Source organism: Gracilinanus agilis, chromosome 5, assembly GCF_016433145.1.
Source record: "Gracilinanus agilis isolate LMUSP501 chromosome 5, AgileGrace, whole genome shotgun sequence".
Classification (NCBI taxonomy): domain Eukaryota; kingdom Metazoa; phylum Chordata; class Mammalia; order Didelphimorphia; family Didelphidae; genus Gracilinanus; species Gracilinanus agilis.
The window spans coordinates 157,895,308-157,910,857 of NC_058134.1; the positions used below are offsets into that span (position 1 = coordinate 157,895,308).

Here is a 15,550-nt window from a genome sequence, read left to right on the forward strand (position 1 = left end):
AAAAAAAAAAAAAAGATACTTCTATAAGTATTTGCATTTCTCAGTCTCATTTAATTTTGCTCCTTGATATGTATGTCTAAAAATGGAATTTCTAGGTAAAAAATATGTGAACATGTTATTCACTTTAATGGCATGGTTACAAATTGTTTTTCCCACATACCTGGATCAATTCAGGGCTCCCTCAATAGTGTATCATTTTGCCTGTCCTTCCAAAATTTCTACAGTTTTAACTATTCTCATCATATGTCATATAGGCCTATTTCCCAAGTGTGAACTGAATCCTCAATTCTTTTCTGCATTATTAGTGAAATAGTCCAATATTTAATGTGGTTATTAGATGCTTGTGATTCTTCATTTTATTTTATTTTTCATTATTAATTAAAAAAAAAAACTCTTACCTTCCATCTTAGAATCAATTCTATATAATGGTCCCAAGTGAGAAGAGTGGTAAGGGCTAAGCAAGTGACTTGCCCAGGGTCATATAACTGGGAAGTGTCTGAGATCAGATTTGAACCTAGGTCCTCCTGTCTTTATGCCTCGCTCTCAATCCACTGAGGCACCCAGCTGCCCTCTTGCAATTCTTCATTATAGAAAAGTTTGTTCAAAGCATATTATCTTATCTATTCTTTTATCAACTCGACAAATCCCTCCAAAATTTGTTTTTCTCTGCTTTTATTCTTCTCTAAGAGAGGTTTAGTCTTGGGTTTTTTTTCCCCAAGGATGACTTCCCTCGAGGAACCCAGAAAAGTTTATCTGTGCTAATAATGTGCGTTTATAGGACTGCCTTTTTTTCTAGTTCAACAATTACAACATAAAATTTAATTGAAATCCCAATTCCCCTACAATAATTGGTTTATTGAAATGAGAGACTCTTAAAAGCCAGGGTTTTCAGACTGAGTAGAAAGGGTGGCAAACACTGTAGCAGCTGAATTGCAGTTAATTTAGGCAGGTAAGTCTCTAACATCACTGAATCACCTTTTATACTCCTTGCTGGAATGTAAATTTAATCCTATATCTAAGTCTTACCCTAAGGTCTGTGTTTCTCTTTAGAATACTCTGGGAAGGATTCAGAGAACTCAGGCCATGATACTTTAATTTTTTGTACCTCCCTAAGATTTTATAATTATTCAGATGCAAGATACAAATTAGTGCCAAGAAATTTCACATACAGAGTTGCTGATTTTGGATGAAGTGGGGCGAAGAGGGCATAACAGGTATTTTCTCTGCAATTTAGCCTTTAAATATCAAAGGTGATGGCACTTGGAATAGAAATCAGAGTACCTGGGAATCACTGCCTCCCAGCCCCATTTTGGCTTAAGATATTTCCTATACATATACCCATAATAGGCACGCAATTTTGAAATATACATGTATATATTTTTATATCCACATAGGATCTGCTGCTGAATTAGATATTTTTGTAATTCCCAGACTTTTAATTTTAATCACCCTCATGAACAAATCTTACCTATCCTAAACTTTTTATCTAGGCGGCCAAGATCTAAAGGGAACCAAATAGAGACTGAGCCTTCAGTTGGTTGCATCAAGTTACGACCTCCACCACTTTCCTCATATGGGACATGAAGCATTTCATTAGAAGACATATTATATTTGACAAGTCACCATAAAACTGAAAAATCACATTTTCATAAGAATGAACGTCAAGCTTCAAAAATCTTTATATGTCACCACAATTCATTGCCTACCTGCGTGAAAGTGGGGAGAGATTTTAACGCTGTGTTCTCCTCATTATGTTTATTTTCCTATCCACTAGCCCCCTGAACCATATTTTAATTTCACAAATAGAGAAGGGAGATTTCAAGGAAACATCAGAGTTATGATGACATCCTTAAACTGTACTCCAGGGAAACTCAAACTAAATACATGGCAACTTTTATTCAGAAGTGCATTTCCTTTAAACACAACTTTCTTATCCTGCAGTGTCTGCTGTCTTTGATTTATCCTCAATTTCCAGAAGCTATTTACACCTGCTCAAAATCAAGAGCATTATGTACTTGGGTATAATTTAAGCCAATTTGATGAACACATTTGAATGAGCAGAAGCTTGAGCAAAGTTGGCCAGCAAAATTATAGAATCATAGAATTTTAAACTAGAAAGAGAATAAGATAACTGCTTATTACTAATAATGCCTTTGGATAGCTTTGGAAATGTTTAAATGTACTTTCCTCTCATCAGTGCTGTAAGATAGACAGTATAAGAATTAGCCTCAAGTCACAGAAGAGGAAACTGAGGCATTGAGAAATCTTAAGTGCCTTGCCTGGAGTAATAAGGTTGTTCAATCTGGGGCCTGGGATTTACTCCAGGTTCTTTTGAGGCTATATCCAGTGTTCTTGTATTTATTATGCATTGCTCACTAGCTCACTGAGTCCAAATTCACTACTCCTTTCTCTCTAACACATACATTTTTCTTAATATATTAAGTATTATAAGAAAGTAAAATACCATATCAATATGAGATATTGGTATTAATAATGGAATATGTAGGTTTGCATTAATGGTCTAAGAATAATGTTTCAGGATGACTAATTATTAGAATAGTATAAGTAGTTTAAGTTTAAGCCACGTTTTAGCCCTGAAATGCATATTTAAAATAGCAATAAATTCTACTATGTGGTAAAGAATATTCTTTACTAGTGACAGATGTATTAGTAGATATATTTTAAAGAAAGATCCAATATTATAAATATTATGGCTGTAAACCCTTCAAAATACTCACACAAAACAAGTTACATTAATTAGTTTCTCATTAACAAATGTCAAAATGTATATATTTGTGTGCTCTACTTGGAAGTAGATTCCTTTGAGAGAATTATTCTAAAGATGCAGACATTGATTGAAATTAACAATCCCTGGCATATCATTACAGAAGAAGCTCTATTTTTAATATGAATTTTCCCTGTAAAATAGGTGATCTCTTCTCTATGTCCCTCTGTAAAAACAAATAATATAGCTCTAACGTCAGTGAAGGCATAAACTGAATAGAAGCAATCATGATTTTGGAGCTGCCATAGTGTCCTGAAATATGGAACCAGGAATCATAGACTGTGGTGGACATTCTCTTACTAACCAGGCTGAAAAAGAATGTGAGGCTCCTTGGTGACATCTTTATTTTATTTCTTTACTTCTCCATCTCTATCCTGCTTTGATGCTGTTAGTTAAGACTCCATAAGGTCAGGGATAGAAAGGAGAGAAATTGCAGGATTACTCTAGTTTGGAGAGTTAGGAGGCTTTCATAAAGAGTACTAATCCTGTCCCTGGGGTGAGTGGCTCATTAGGCTGCTTTGATAATTTTCCTTATCCTTCTTTCTCTTTCTTTGGCATATTTAAAATTAATCCATCTCTTATAGGCACTCCCTTAAATATGCCTCAAAATAAAAAGTTTTATAGCTTTCAGCATTGATTAGATCACAAGATTTCCCTCTGCAAAGCCTTTCAGGCATAGCAAGTCAGGAAAATTTCAGGGATTGTATTTTAAAATATATATTATTTTTGATTCTAATCATCTTAACAGTTTCCAAAATTTAAAAATCAATTTAATAAGGCTGTTTATTTTATGGGATGTGAACATTATGCTTATACGTGTGTATATCTATCTATCTATCTATCTATCTATCTATCTATCTATCTATCTATCTATCTGATTATCTATCTATCGATCTATCGATCTATATTATCTATATATGCAGTGAGACAGAGACAAAGAGAGAGACAGAGATACAAAAAGAGGGACAGAAAGAGATTGAATACATTGATAGAGTAAGATACCTTTTCATGATTTCAAAACTCTTGCCAAGAAACAGATATAGTATGGTGGCACCTATGAGGAAGACCTAAATTTAAATTTTGCCTCAAATAATTAAAGGCTGTAACTATGACTCTGGAAAGTCAGTTTATTCCGTCTCCTTCGGTTGTCCCTATTATAAAAGAGATATATTCATAACATTCTATAAGAAAAAAATGAATATTTATAAAACTCAGCACAATGGCACACAGTAGGCACTTAATAAATATTATTTCTTTCCATTATATTGAAAAAGAATGGTTTACAGGGCAGCCACTAGTTCCCATTCTGAGCCCAGCCTCTGCTTTTACCTGGGGCTTCCAAAAAGATTGAAGTTTCATGGCAATTCAAGCATGAAGTCCATTTGCAGAAATTCTTTGTGAGTCTGTGTGAGCCAGATCACCCGTATACAATCAAAGAATGAGTATTGAAAAAGGGTATATATTATTCCTAATAGGGAAACGTAAAAGTTTTTTATAATATATCTCTACTTATTTATTGAATAGAAAACATCCTGCTCTTTGTTAATCAAAATAATCTGGCCTGATAACTGAGGCAAAATAGGAGGTAAGGAGAAAGCCTTGCCTAATTCACCCACTTCAAGATTTCAAAAATCACTGCTAAGCAGAAGATTCTCCACTTAGCTGCTATTTCTGTTTCTGATGCAATTCTTACATTTTCCAGATGAAGTAACTTCCCTTTTCTCAAATGTTCTTGAACATTTTGTCTGGATTTTATCTTTTCATGTACGATTCTCATTCCTCCCCGTTATCTCCTCATTAGACCCTTGAGGATTAGGTTTGGGTCTGGTTTCATCTTTGTAACCCCAGCATTTAACATGGTACCTTGCTTAGAGTTAAGAAATATCATTTATTACTTCACAAAAGCAGAGACCATTATCTTAACTGAACTTTGCCTCTGCCCAAGAGCCTCTGCTCAAAGTAGCACATAAACAAATACTTGTTTGTATTTAGTGGACTTTCAAGGAATTAAATTCTACATATTTTCCCCCTTCTACTCTCTCTAGAGCTCATGTTCACATATCAAACTGCCTACTTGATATTTCTTTCTAACTAGTTTCTTGAATTTAGCATATTTTAAACCAATTCATCTTTCTCTCCTAAAAGATCCATCTCTCCCTAATTTTTCTGATTCTATTGATGGCACCACTAGTTTTCCAGATATCTTCAAGTTATCTCTGATTGCTTCTCTGTAAACAAGCTACCTCCAACCAGATACTAAGTCCTGTCCATTTGTGTCCATAGTAGCTGTCACATCTTTTCATCTCACAACCTGTTTTCCCCTCCCATCTAACCAGCCATAATAAAAAACAAAACAAAATAAAATAAAAAAGTAGTAGACTAATTTGCTAAATGATATCCCCAAATCCAGTCTAATCCTTTGCATCCCACCTTTGCCCTTCAGGCAGCATAACCTTAGTCGTGAATTCCATATATCACATTCTAATACTTCTCATTTTTTCAGTGATTTAAACTTGATCTAGTGCTCGATTAGAGTTTACATTTCTTATCTTGGCATACGTGCTCTCTGCAACTGATCCAACATACGATTGCAATGATACCTCGCATGAACTGCCTTTATATATATATATACTCTGTGTTCAAATCAAAGTGTTGGGGTAAAGGGATGAAAAGAACAAAAAGAACATTGGATTTCAAGCAAGGGACCACTGCTTTATTAAGATGTCAATCCTATCTCATTTTTGTCTAATCCCTATTATATTATTGTACCTGCCTTTTTTGCAATTGTAAAAATAAAATTCCCCCTTTTTCCTGTGCTCTCCTTACAGATAACTCACATATTTCAAGAGATTTGCTTCCCCTCTGACTCTAATGGATTACAAAAAGTGAGCAAAAATGGTTATTTGTCCTAAATATTCATATAGTAACAATGTGTATAGCTGATACATCAGATCTGCAATATTTGTGGTTGCTAGTCAATATGAAGGTCACATTTAAAAAAGTAATTGTGGAAAGAGGAAATTTTGACAAGATTCATAGAAGAGAAAATAAAATGTATACTAAAACTCAGTGACAGAAAATCATTTGAGGGGTCACAATACTCTAAGAAATGTGTGGAATTCTCTCTCTTTGTCAACTGACAAAGAATATGCCAAAACCAATATGCCAAAACCAATATATATCAAATCACTCCACTTAAGTAAATGATTCAGTTTGTTCTCCTTCAAATGAGAAGTCTTCCTCAATGCATATAAAGTAGAAACTGGTAAAATCTGGCATTCTAACAATCTTGACTGTCAGTTAACTGAAACCTGAAACTACTGTACATATGAACGTGTTAATTGTTGTTATGTTATCTAAACTGTTATATAATTGAATATTTACATTATACTCAGCATAACATATTAATGGTGAATTTCTTTAAACCTTTGAGGTTTTTTCTTTCTTTCTTTAGGATAAGTATTCTATGCACAAGTATTCTTTACACATTTCAAACTTAACCTTTAAGTGACTCATACTCTAATGGAATCATAGACCTAGATCTAGAAGGGAATCTCAGAGGCCATCCAATTCAGCCTTCTCATTTTATAGATGAAGAAACTGAGGTCAAGAGAACTTAAGTAACATTTTCTATCTCAAGGTTAAATTGGTAGAAAATGAGAGAAGAACGTGAACCCTACTCCTGTTGCAATTAATCCATTTTTATTACGTGAGCTATTCTCATTGAGGGAAAAATAGCCTGAAAGTGAGTAAATTTTTTGATTATATTTTAATTTTTGAACATTATTATTGCAGATCACTAGTGTGTCACTTTTTTAGTCTTCTCATTTTATAGATGAAGAAACTGAGGTCAGAAAAACTTAAGTAACATTTTCTTTCTCAAGTCAAATTGGTAGAAAATGAGAGAAGAAGAATTTGAACCCTATTCTTGTTATTAATCCATTGTTATTAGATGAGCTGTTCTAGTTGAGAAAAAAAATGGCCTGGTAGAGAGTAAATTTTTTGATTATATATTAATTTTTGAACATTGTTACTGCAGATCACTAATGTAAGTCACTTTTTTTTCAGAGTTCTTATTCTTTTTGGACTCTGCTTGATTAGAATGTCTTATTTTCAAGCCAGGCCAGAATAATGTTTATTATGTATATGAATATAAAACAAATAGGATGTGCTATGAAGATTACACAACAACAACCCTGATCCATTATCATTTCAGGTCATCAGTTCTCCACAGTAGGAAGGGCCAAATGCACTTTCTAGTGTGATGATATTTAGGACTATTTGAGCTTATCAGTGAAACATCAAAGTAATATTTGGGCTACAGCTGTCCTCATAGTACAGAGATTTTCCTCAATTCAACTCTATCAGGCAGATAAGCATTGAAACCATTGTTTTGACTTTTGTAGTACTGTGGAAAGAAAAGTAGAAAGAAAAAGAGAAAAAGGAGAAGGGAGAGAAAAAATAAGAAACATTTACATAATAAAGTACTCAAAATGTACTGCAAATATTATCTCATCTTATCCTCACAATAACCATGGGATATAGGAATTATAATTATCCCTATTCTATAGATGAGGAAACTGAGGCATACAAAGGTTCTGTCATTTGCTCTGGTAATAAACGTGTGAAATGGGATTTGTAAAAATCAGGTCTTTTGGAGTCTAGGTTCAGCCCTCTAATTGCTGTACCACATTCTTGTTATCTCTTGTTCTATTTATCAGTTCTTCTCATCACTTTTAAATGTAATTAATGGTGTTCTCAGGATCATGGATTTAGAGCTGGAAGGGGCCTTAAAGGGCCATCGGGTATGAGGTTAACACATGGAGTAATCCATAATAATGTGATTCAAACCCAGCTTCCCTCACTCTAAATTCAGCATTCTTTTCACTGTATCACTCTTGCTGTCATACCCTTGGACTTTGTCCTTATGTGAATGGCATAGAAGTCTCATGCTCGGTATTGGCGTAGGTCAGGACGATCTCAGTTCAATTGGACCTATAACTTTTAGTTAATTGTATTACCTTGGGAGAGTCACTTAATGTCTCTCAGAATCAGTTTCTTTGAAAATAAAAGAATAACAACAACAATTTGAGTTTCTATATAAATATATACTAAAAAGATAATTTAAGAGAGTCTATGAAGAGTCTGACAATATTTCGAGGTAAATAATCATTTATCTTGAGATTTCAATAGTGACTAATGTGAAACTGGGAACAGGATAGAGCCCCAAATACTATAGTGGAAAAAAAGGAATGCAGAATTTAAAAATCAAAGAAACCAAGGCTTATAGATCACACAGAAGCCTCATATTAAATATCATAGATTACTTTCTTTTAGCATATCCATGCTAGACATGACAACCACAACATGTCACCCGTACAAATGAATTCTTCCATTTATATCTACACAGAAAGGAAAGACATGTTACAGATGTATCAGTCATGTCAGAATCAACCATCTCTGAGCTGTCATATCACTGACTGGTTAGAGCAAAGATCAAACTAAATAGCAAATTAGAAGTCAGAATAAGGAGCAGAGGACATAATGTACAATTGTAACGATGCCAACCTACTCAATTTTAACAAGACTCCAATTCTTCTCTACTCCCAAAAGGCCAAAATTAATTAGGAAACCATCACCATTTCTTAGAAAAGTAAAACTGTTCCAAATGAGTTGGCACAATTGGATGGTCAAAGGAGCGTAGAAGTCATCTTGGCCAGTATAAAAGTTCTTATATCTCAGATTACAAAGCCCTATTACAGATTTAACCAGAAATCTAAATAAAGTATAGAGGCCAATGCTTTGAAGACTCCATTATTCCTTTAACAAATAAGCCATCAGCTTATTATAAATTCTGTCATTCTTTTCTTTTTCTCTAAGATTTTCTAAGTTCATGGATAGTGACTAAGCAGTTACATATACTTTCTTTCAGTGTATTGAAAAATACATTATTAGGCCCAGTAATATGAACCCATTTATAGCAGTTGGGTTCCTCTCACTTTTTATTCCCACTTCTATCATATTGCAATTACATATTACAAAAATGATAAAACATGTTCTATTATAATAGACTCTAATCCTTATGAAATATGACTTTATCAAAGTCCATATCATCCTTAACTTAAACTATATTTTCCACATATCAGCTGCTTAATAAATGTTTGTTGAATTGTTTGGCTCCCTTAATACACTATGCTAACTAACTTCAGGTGCTTTAATATATAGATGTGTCCCATCTCAATCAATATTTCTATTTATTAAAAAGGCCTATTTTCAGACTTATACTTTTGATTGTACTCTACATGAATTCATTTTATATTCATAGCCTTATTGATTTTGCCTTCTATTTAGCTTTCATTATTATTTCTTCTAGTTTCAAATAAATTTATAATACTTTTGAGCAAAACGATGTCACCAATTTTCAGATTACAGCTTAGAAAGGGAAAACTCTTCAACTTTTCCAGTATTTATTCTTTTGAAGATTTAAGAATACCCATCGTCATCCTTAACTATGGCTTTTAGTTTAGGGTTTTTTTTAAAGGCAATAAGTACCTAATTCTACTTTCATTTACTTCTTAACTACCTTATTTGGATTTAAACAAACACCGAGAGTAGAAAATGCAAAACACTTATAATTCACTGGAACTAAGTATTATGTAAAGATGCTTAAAAAGCATAGTGCAATAAATTATGACTATATTCTGTTACAATATGGCACTCACCACTGAGAAAAGTCCTTATGAAAATGTATATGGAATGCTCAGCTGATGAGGAGCATGAACAAATATTGTGAAAGTGGCTCCAGTCCACTAATAGCATCCTGAAAAATAATCTGTTTGATAGGCTACGTACTTAGGAATAGAATATAATAAAAAAAACACTGCTTAGGGTTTTACCCTTGGTCTGTTCCATGCCCCTTACCACTTCCAGTCTTACGTTTAAGTGAGGAGGGAATGTTTAAGTCCTTGGAAAGAAGAGAGTTCTCAGCTCCCTATGTCCAGTCAGGGCTGACATGGGCTGACCCACAGGTATAAGATATTGCATAGACACTGATATTGCATCTGTCACTGTGGTGTCAATTCCTTCTGATTTTAAGTTAAAAAAAATCAGAAAAAGGTTCTGAGTTTATGATTATTAAAAGATCAGGAGAGTGAGGTTGGAAAAGGCCATGCAAAATGATCTTCAGGATCAAAGTGAAGTATAGTTATCCAGAGGGTATGATCTCCTGGGATCTGAAGTTGTCAGGAATCATACTCTATAGAAACTCTGCTATGTCTGAGCCCATTTTGCCCAGGGAAAGAGGTGGAATAAGGTGATATGCTCCACATAAAGGGGGGTAATGTATGTATTTCTGTTCTCACTATTTCTTCTTAGTAAATATTTGTAAAAACCAATTATGTTATCTGGCTAAATGGATGTAGGGTGCTAATTGTGGTAGTTCAAAGTGGAGGAACACATCTGAATAGGGGCTCATTTTAATAAAAGAGAAACAGTAGTCTATGCCCTCAGGGGTACTACTAGAATCTTGACACGTCATAACCTTCAGAGCATGAAAAGACTGAGATGAGAGTAATTGCTAGATTACTCAAATATTAAATAGGTCCAGCTTGCTTTAGGTAAACTCAAATCTTTCTATTACAATTTAACTCTTTAGGCTTCTCTATCTTAATTCAATTATATAATATGCTGATTATTACATACATTTCTCACATAATTTTTAAGATTTAATATATTTCTAATATAATAGTCCTACATTATTTTGAAAGATAATTATATAATTGTGAAAACAGCTTCATAAAAGCAAGCCTGGTATTCTAATATATTATTATCTATGAAATAGATTATATATTTAAGATTTATAGATAGTATCTATATAGCTATAACTTTTACCTAATGTGTATATAGATATCTGTTCATCTTTTCTCATGCTAGATAAATTCAAAGTATAACTTTAAAATAAACCTCAAATTCAAATAACACATTTTGGGGTAGGGTGCCTGGCCTTAAACAAGAGGAATTTTCTTTGTACTTTTGCTTCACCTTCTTATTTCCTGAGCTAATTTCTTGCCCCTGGTTTCTTATTTCATAGTTAAACAGTGACTCTTCCTCTCCTCCAACCCATTTACTGTCTTAGCCTTAATTTCTACTCAAGCCTTTCCTGGATCTATGGTAAACTGGATATCTGCATTTTCCTTTTAAGTAGAGAGAAAAATGTTCTCCAAGTCATTTCTTAATTTCTAAAGGAAAAGGAACTAGATCCTAGATTTGGAGAGTTTTTTTTATAGGAGGATATCTGTGTATTCTCCAGATTAAAGATACCTACATTTTAGATGTCAATTATCTGGTCATTTGTACAAGTGGATATTCCATTGGTTGATTTCAGCAGTATTAGTTGAGTTAAAAACTAAATGAAGTAGACTGATGGGAATTTAATAAAGGAGAATTGTCCTAATTTCCCTTTCCCTTGTGTGTTTCTGTCAGGGAGGTGAAGTAAGAATGGAACCTTTGGGGATGACATTCCATTAGGTAGTTTTGTTTTTATTGGAGAAATAATGATTCTATATGTGCTCCATTGACTGAACAAAATAGAAGCTTTACTCACAGAGGAGATTTTAACCTAAATAACACTACACACATATAGAAATCATTCTATACAGAATCAGAACAAATAAATTACCTTTTGAGAAAAATAATTTGCTCCCATAATCCAACCCAAATCAGAAATGCTAAATGGCATGATCACAAGTATTTAGTAGGTAGATATGAAAACTTACATAATGGAAAACTCATAGCAGAAAGGCAGACATGACAAGATAGCCAATACTTAGTGCCTTATGAGAAAAAGAGGAATGGTTTTACTATGTCCACAAATATATTAATAACAAGATATAATTTGCAATCAAATTTATGTTCTCATCTGTTATTATGTAGAAAATAACTTTTTAGTTATTTTAAACCATTGGAAAGGAAACTAATATAGTAACATTGAAAGACAAGAGAAAATACAAAACCATATCATTTCTGATGTTTAATTTTTGGCAAAATTTTATCATAACATTCTATGTCATTTATACTTGAATATATCAAATACTGGCTCTTTTGATGTTGTAAATCAGTTACTGAGTCAGTAAGCACTTATTAAATACGGGTGCTTAATAAAGGCACTTAATAAGTGTGGGAAGCCAATAAGAGAAACAGCCTCAAATATATAAAAATCTGTGACCCCTCTTTTGACTCCTTTTCTGATCCATACCTTTCCTTATTGAAAAACTTTAAGTTCCTAGCAAACCAACAGTTAAGAGGTTAACAATTTATCTCCAAGACTTAAGGCAGAAATTAAGCAAAAGGCTGCCTGTACTCTGAATCTGTTTCTAGACATGTCAAGGTCAATAATGGACAAAATTTAGATAAAACCTCCTCCAGTGGGGGCTATTCGTCCCTGAGAAAATATTCCCAGACTTAGCTTTTGATAATGAGCCAGCCAAAATTCAGCCTTGGCCTTGTTCTATTCTGAAGTCAAATGAGATTTTTTGTGTTTTGATATGACATAATTTGTAACTTCTGCGCATCTGTGAAGTTTCAGGGGGGTTCTTTTGTGTGAAATGAGTCTTGAAATATATATATAATAAACTTCATGCTCCTAGAGAGAGAGCTGGAAGCATGACCTAAAGATCTTCCATGTCCTTACTTCTTATCAACTAAGCAATCTTTATCAGAGATGATAAATAGATCTTGAGAAATAAGGCACTGGACTAAATACTGTGGAGACAAAGAAAGGCAAAAGACTGCCTTAGCCTTCAAGAAGCTCAACCTCTAATAGGGGATGATAACACATAAAAGAAGTTGAAAATGGGCGCAAAGAAGGAAGCATCTAGTATAAGATTATGGTGGAGCCCTTTAGCCTATAGGCAAATAAAAAAGACTAATGCCTTGTGATGTCTTTAAATGGAGAATCTGGGAGAAATATTTCCATGCCTACTCTGTACCCTCTGAAAAGAAAAGGGGAGAGGGGGAACCTGAAGCAGAGGGCTGTTCTCTAATTGTTCTTTTCTTTCCCTTCCCTGAGATTATGAAGAATCTCTCTGAATCTGATTCAAAAATGGGCAAGGGACATTATCTGTAAAGTAACAAAGTTTTGAGGTACTTATTCTTCTCATGGCTCTCCATATTACTTTTAACATGATTTTAATTTTCATGAAAACCACTATGTATTATAGTCTTTGGACCCAGAGACTCAAGATAACCAATTTGTAAACCTCTGAGGAAAAATTAAACTGGTCCATGGAATGAAAAAAGGATAATAATTCAAGGATTTAAATGCTATTAGATGGTTTTTTGTTTGTTTGTTTTTAGCCTGAAATCCATGAACTTATTTAGAGAAAATAATAAAGGTATATAAGAATACAATGTATCTTTTTAAAACCCTTACCTTCTGTCTTAGAATCAATATTGTGTATTTATTCTAAGGCAGAAGAATTTTAAGAGCGAGGCAATGTTGTTTAAGTGACTTGTCCAGGGTAACGTAGCTAAGAATTATCTAAGATCAGATTTTGAACCCAGGATCTCCCACCTTTAGGAACTGATCCACCTGTCTTCTTCCTGAATCCTATGTGTCTTAAATCAGAAATTTAAGAATACTCAGAGAAGGAATTATCAAGACTCAAAATTCTGGCAGTCCCCACCTCCCCCCCTGCCCCACACACATATCCGATGGTAAATGTATGCCTAATGGAAGAAAACCAAGGGCAGTGAGATGACCACAGAGTTTTCTTAAGAGTTGGTAAGGGTTAAGAGAAGACAAAATTTGAGGGATTTAAAAGGAAAACTGGGAGAAATTTTAAAATCAGTAAGAAAATCTTATCCAAAGAAGAATTGTATGTTCCCATTGCATGATTAAAGGAACAGAAAATTTAATCTGAGAGGTATATATGTTATGCACTGAGAAATATGGTGATGGTGTTATTATCTATTACAAATGATTCTCCTAACTTAGGAAGAAAAATAATGCACATTTTTGTTATTATTTTCAGAATATTTAGATTCACGGAACTTCTCAATATTTTTATGATTGATTATCCAACTTTGTGAAAAAAATTCAAGGTTTTATGGTAAAGATCTCATTTGAAAATGCTATTTTGACTTAAAAAAGAACTGCTTATTTTATGCTTATATTTATTCTTTCATTATGTTTTTGAGAAGCAATATGGCACAATGAGTCAATCTTCCCCTAGACCAGTGATGGGCAAACTTTTTAAAGAGGGGCCAAAGGAAAGGAAATGCTCCTCTGTCAGTCTGTTTCTAAGGCAACTCTTTTGAAGTTTCATTGTATTGTATCCTACTCGTTGTATTCGTCAGATAAGGAATAATGTGATGCAGCCAGAAAGAACTTTTCAGGGGGCTGCATCTGGTCCAGGGGCCATAGTTTGCTCATCACTGCCCTACATTCAAAAAGGTATGCATTGAATGGTTTGAATTTGTAAAGGGGATTTCTTTTCATTTACCAATAAAATCAAAGATTCAGTCCAAAAATATATATCGTTCACTTACTGCATCTGAACACAAGAAAATAATTGGCTTATTTAGAAGCCACCACAAGATTAATGCCAATTACCTGGATATTTAATTAAGCTTTCCTCATTCACTTCATTGCTTTAACAATGATGACAAGTATACCTCAATGTCAGCTTCTTATCTACTTCCTTCAGCTTTTAAATACAATAAAGTGCCAGTCCTTTCTTTGTACTTCAGATCTCCTTTCTTTCATGTCACAAAAGATAAATTCTTACAGCAGCACTGACAACATCACAGTTTTGAAAATGCATCCACCCGTTACCTTATAAATAGTACAGTCACTCACTTTAATCCACTTTCTGCCCATCACTCTAATGTCAACTTGCAAGTTCAAGGATTCACTTTCCTCCACTTCCAGGAGAAAACTCATGAGTCTCAAAGTGGCCTTTTTCACCCATTTTGACAAAGACACTCACTTTAAATCATAAGATATCAATCAAAAGGCATCTTTAATTTGTAATACTTAAAATTATTGGTCTGACATTTAATGACAAAAATAACCATGCCCCTGTTTATTAACTGAAGAACTGTGTAAAATTTCAGTTATTTCTTGTATATTCTGTATGTCTAATACATTTCAAGACAAAATGCTTTTAAAAGATTCCTGGGGTCTGGAATGATCCATTCAGTCATCCCTTATTTTTGTTTGGTTTTCTGTATCTTCCCATAGCAACAGTATCCCATTCATTACCTTTACTTAGTTTAGTGTAGTCTTAGGAAGAAACAACTTCCTGAGAGTTTTTAGATAGAGGGAAAGGTTTCTGAAAAGGCATGCTAAATCAACCTGGAACAAATGTCATTTGTTACAGATTAGACGTCTGAGACAAAGAGATTTCAATTTATGTGAAAGGAAACACGGGATGCTGAAAAGAATAGTGGAAGGTTGGTATAAGAATCTGATCTTTCTGTCCTTCTACCTGGGGGAACAAAATAAAAAAATGGGTTTGGTATGTATAAATACATACCAAACCCATTTCCCAGCCATATACACACAAATGGCTGTAATGTCGTATCAATATAAGTACCCACTGAGTATCATGATTAGATACCATCAACTGATCAGCAACCTTCCATCCAGCCAAAATGGAGAGGTCTTCAATAAAACATTTCAGAGTCTTACAAGTTATTCATATTAAGCATGAGAAATGTGCTTAGGATTCGACAAAATTAAAACAGGTAAGATTTGATATCCTT

At 33.7% G+C, this 15,550-nt stretch overlaps 1 protein-coding gene across 2 annotated transcripts in view; it reads right to left on the bottom strand.

Moving 5' to 3' along the window:
- MAGI2 (membrane associated guanylate kinase, WW and PDZ domain containing 2) overlaps window positions 1-15,550 on the bottom strand; it is a 1,708,818-nt gene that overhangs the window by 1,195,559 nt on the left and 497,709 nt on the right. The gene's annotated exons all lie outside the window — the stretch shown is intronic.